Below are 5,000 nucleotides of genomic sequence, written 5' to 3'. Positions count from 1 at the left end.
CAATATTGTGACGAGCGGGGGAGGATTTTTCTTTTTCCCGGTCAACACCGACGGCCGCTGATTTCCTCACGTCTCGGGCGGTAACGCGTGTGATCAACTTAAGGTGCAAGTTTGCCGCGGTTTCTCAGGCTCTCGTACTGGGGCTGCCTCGCAGACCAATCGTAGACCAGCTGTCGATGGTGCCCGAATTCTGATTGGCTATAAGGTCGCTAAACACGTTCTAACATGCACAACACACTGCCATTCTTGGGAAGTTAGTTTTGAAGTATTTTTATGAACTAATGTATTAAGCAGTTGTATATTCATTCAATCAAGATGACTTATTTAAAAGTATAATGCATTACATTCAAATAAGACATATGATCAAATTAAGTCAGAAATTGGTACAATGTTAGCGAATTAAACATGTAAGGATGACCTTGAAAGAAGATGATATTATTTATCTATTCAGCCTCCTTTGTTGGGAGAAACATCAAATCTCGGCAATCCGGAGTTGATGGATGTGATCCTGCGAGCGAAGAGGTAGGCAGGCGGCCAGGGCGACAGATTAGGCTTATGGAGGAAGGGGCGTAGAAGCCCGTTGTAGGACTAGGACGGAAGGAATGGCAGAGTGAACGATGTTTCCATTACTAATTGTCCCGCCAAAATGAGCTGGCACTTCGGGGAACGGATCATGCACTTATAAACTGTTCCAGATCCCCTATCACGCGAAGTCCTTTCCTACCACAAGAACATCCACGCGCGGTGGAACTATCGATTAAAAGGAACGCGATACGCGATGGGAAGAAAAAGTCCCAAAGTACACGGAATTGCTCCACGGCCAAAGGAGTAGCCCGTAAGACGAGCAGTAATTCCCTCGAACGGTCTAATTAAGGTTGACAGTGACGCAGAATGATTTTGATGTGCCATTAAATGATGGGACGAATGCTTGAAATAGAGCAAAGGGCCTCATGGAGGAAGGTTATCTAAATACCTCTAGTATGCCGGAGAAATGTGCATGTTATCCAAATAATGAGTGAGAGGAGTGGAGGGGAAATGAGAAAATAAAAGAGAGATAGAGAGAGAGAGAGAGAGAGAGAGAGAGAGAGAGAGAGAGAGAGAGAGAGAGAGAGAGAGAGAGAGAGAGAGAGAGAGAGAGAGAGAGAGAGAGAGAGAGTGAGAGAGAGAATCAGACAAACAGACAGACAGGCAAACAGAAGTGGAGTTTAAGGAGAGTTCATATGAACAAATCCATCAAGCCGGTTGGACATACTGATACACCGAGATAAGAAAGCTGAAACTAAACTATTCACCAGTAGCCTGACCTACCAGAACTGTTTAGCTGCCCTCGCCAGGAAGGCTGATAGACTGGCAGCGTCCGTCCTGATGTTATGCGCTTCCCCTCCACCTCCCTTGCGTTCTGTTCACCCCCTGCCCTTCCCACCCCGACCTCGCTTAACCCCTTCCTCTTCCCCTGGCCGGTGTGAGGGGATTGGATTTATGAGAAGGAACTATCCCGTTCAGGCACTATGAGGTGCAGAGACAGGGCAGTATATAAAGTTGGGAAAAGAAAGAGCGGGAGGGAGAGGGAAATGGAAAAGGAGAGAGGGAAAAAAGCAGATGAAGTAGGAAAGGGAGAGGCAGCGTCCGAGAGAGAGAGAGACGAGGTAACGGAGAAAAGATCAGATGGCAACGGGGTAAAGTAGGATGTGGAAAAGGGAGACAAGGGAGAGAGATCAAGATCGAGAGAATGGAAAGGATTCTGTGATGGAAGCAAGGGGGTCTGAGAGTATAAGTAGGGCCTATACGGAGGGGCGAAGGATAATCTCTACGCATAAGGGTTGTCAGACAAATCAGCGGCCAATGTTGTGTGACAGGCGCCCCTCGCTCCGTCATCCACCTTGCCCCTAATTCGCTTTCCTTTTTCTCTTGCAGCGCCGGCGAGGGAGTGCCAGCCAAGGGATGCCAAGTCCCCTATCACGGCTTTACTGACTTCCCAGCCAGACAACCGGGCCAGCTGTGCAAGCGAAATGTGATACTTGTCTGTGAAATATGAATCTGTTCAGTGGTTCCTTCTAGCCAACAACGTTTCTAGTGTGTGCGGTCCCGTCCGACGCTCGGCCGACCCTCAACGTTTGTGGTGTCCCGCCAAACACGCCATGTGATAAGGGTTTCTGCAGACTGTGTTCGAAATTTAGTGGGAATAAAGCTACACATTTAAAAGACATAGGAAAGGATACCATTAAGAAAAGGGAACAAAGGGAGATAAGTAAATGGATGATCAATAAGAAATAAAGAAAATATTGCTATTTGATATTAAGTGTTTCTTATCATGTGATCGTAGACGGAGAGTGTACTGTCAAGTGTCCGTGAGAGAATCTTAAAGGAGTCCCACACGCATCAAGTAATCCCAGGTAAGTCTCCCAAATAAGGACAGTTGATCTTACAAAGTATAAGTCGCGTGGCGGTGCCTAAAGAGCCTCTGTTGAAAAGTGCAGGGTTAGAATAGTATTGGTAGTAAAGGTTGCCTTAGAGTTTGAATTGTGAAGACGCCATAAAGATGTTATAGATCAGCAAACGTCGTATGCACTACCATTTAGTAAGGAATGAATGTTGCCCCACATGATGAAGAGGTAAGGACGCCAGATCACGCGGAGAGTCCTCGAGCACACACAGCGGATCCTAGACCACACACGGATCATCCAAGAACACACAGAGGAAGTCCCAGAGCACACACGGGAATCTTAGAGCAGACACACTAGTCTCGGACCATATGTATGGCTCCCCTCGGCATTTACGGGTATCTTGAGGAGGTAAGCGGGATTTGGAGCACCTGCTTTGAGTCTAGATATTTGAATCAGGAAGTTTGAAAATTAAAAAGGAATTTTAATAGATATGTTGAAAAGAACTATAGGAGAATATTGCGATATAGAAGGGGAGTGAGGGAAACAAAGATATGATAATAATAGCAAAACCATAATAGGAAGTCAGTGGGGACCGTCGGACACGTATGGAAATTAAATCTTTGTTATGTGAGACGAAGGGAAGCAAAGGCACAAGCCGTGATACATAGCAGGGTAAGAGGAAAAGCAAACAAACAATGGAACAACAGAATATGATTCGCAAGAAGTGGGGCATGTGAGAAAGAATGTTGAGAAATAGATAAGAGATATAAAATCGAGCAGTGGAGAAAAGGAGAGGAAGAAATATACCGTCGTGAATTTGGTCATGATGGAACGCCGATAAAACACTCGAAAGATTATTATTTATACCTGAAGCGCGTGAGATGGTGGAAGTGGAAGTGGAGTTGACGGTATAGATGGAAACGAAGAGGGAAGACTGCAAGAGGTAATAATATAGACATAGTATTGGTAAGCGAAACGACGACGGAGGAAAGGATGGTGGTGGTACTGAGAAGGAAAACAAAAAAGAGGAAGGTTCCCAACTCGCCGTGTCCATTGAACGTTAGGTAAAACTTCCTGTCAACATCGGGACGGTGGGAACGTGTGCAGGAGACGGGGAAGCCGACATAGGAAGCGGAATGAAGCAGGGCAAGTAGCAATGGCCGATTAATGTAAGAGATGAGTAGATGGGGATGAAGAGCTTGAAAAAGGGGAAGAGAAAAACGATTTACCGCACACGTAAGGCAGAAAAGAAAAAAAACGTACACGGCATAAAATGGTTAAGTAAAGTAAAAGAATAAGATAAAGAGAAAAAAAGAGCTTGGAGACTAATTGATAAAAGAGAATGGATGGATAAGAAACCCGGAGTTAAGAAAAAAAAAAGATAAGAGAGAAAGGATGAATAAGAACGAAAGTATGAAAGGCGACGCCGAGGAGGTGGGAGTAAAAATATGAGATTGAATGGGAATTATGAAGGCGGGAGGAGGAGGACATGAAAGAAAAATTTAAAAAAGGGGAAAAAATTAAAATGGAAATGAAGAAAGGTATCAATAAAAGAAGTAAAAAAAAGAGAAAAGGAGAAGAAATTCAAGTATTATAGAATAAGAAAAGAAAAAGAAAATTGAAGAAAATCATTGTCGATGCAAATACTAATGGTGGTTATAATAACGATTATAATGATAGTAATGGTAATAGTAATAATAATGATAATGATAGTAATAATGATATTGGTGATAATAATAATAATGATTATAATAATGGTAATAATAAGGATAATGATAATATTAGAAATGATAATCATCCTTACAGTAATAATGAGATTAGGAACAATAATAACAATAGTAAGAATAGCGATAATTATAAAGATTATAGTCGAAAAATGATAATGATAATAGTAATGATGGTAATAATTGTGATGATGAGAATAGGAGTGAGGATAATGGTAAAGATGATAATAATAATAGTAATGATAGTAATAATGATATTGGTGATAATAATAATAATGATAATGATAGTAATAATGATATTGGTGATAATAATAATAATGATAATGATAGTAATAATGATATTGGTGATAATAATAATAATGATTATAATGATGGTAATAATGATATTGGTGATAATAATAATAATGATAATGATAGTAATAATGATATTGGTGATAATAATAATAATGATAATGATAGTAATAATGATATTGGTGATAATAATAATAATGATAATGATAGTAATAATGATATTGGTGATAATAATAATAATGATAATGATAGTAATAATGATATTGGTGATAATAATAATAATGATAATGATAGTAATAATGATATTGGTGATAATAATAATAATGATAATGATAGTAATAATGATATTGGTGATAATAATAATAATGATAATGATAGTAATAATGATATTGGTGATAATAATAATAATGATAATGATAGTAATAATGATTATGGTGATAATAATAATAATGATTATAATGATAGTAATAATGATATTGGTGATAATAATAATAATGATAATGATAGTAATAATGATATTGGTGATAATAATAATAATGATAATGATAGTAATAATGATATTGGTGATAATAATAATAATGATAATGATAGTAATAATGAT

At 39.4% G+C, this 5,000-nt stretch overlaps 1 protein-coding gene across 4 annotated transcripts in view; it reads left to right on the top strand.

The window, feature by feature from the left end:
- The window catches only part of LOC122261965 (ras-related protein ced-10), a 76,477-nt gene that overhangs the window by 44,499 nt on the left and 26,978 nt on the right, over positions 1–5,000 (top strand). For 2 of the 4 annotated variants that reach the window (XM_043029817.2, XM_043029816.2), the window contains exon 2: positions 1,915–2,393. The exons of the other annotated variants lie outside the window; for them this stretch is intronic. The gene's annotated coding sequence lies outside the window, so the exon portion shown is untranslated. The remainder of the gene's footprint in view (positions 1–1,914; positions 2,394–5,000) is intronic. 4 annotated transcript variants of the gene reach the window in all.

The sequence above is a fragment of the Penaeus japonicus genome, unplaced genomic scaffold (assembly GCF_977035675.1).
Source record: "Penaeus japonicus unplaced genomic scaffold, GWHDUDI00000001_assembly GWHDUDI00000012, whole genome shotgun sequence".
Taxonomy (NCBI): Eukaryota; Metazoa; Arthropoda; class Malacostraca; order Decapoda; family Penaeidae; genus Penaeus; species Penaeus japonicus.
Note: the sequence above shows the minus strand (reverse complement) of the source record. Positions and strands in the feature narration are given on the sequence as shown.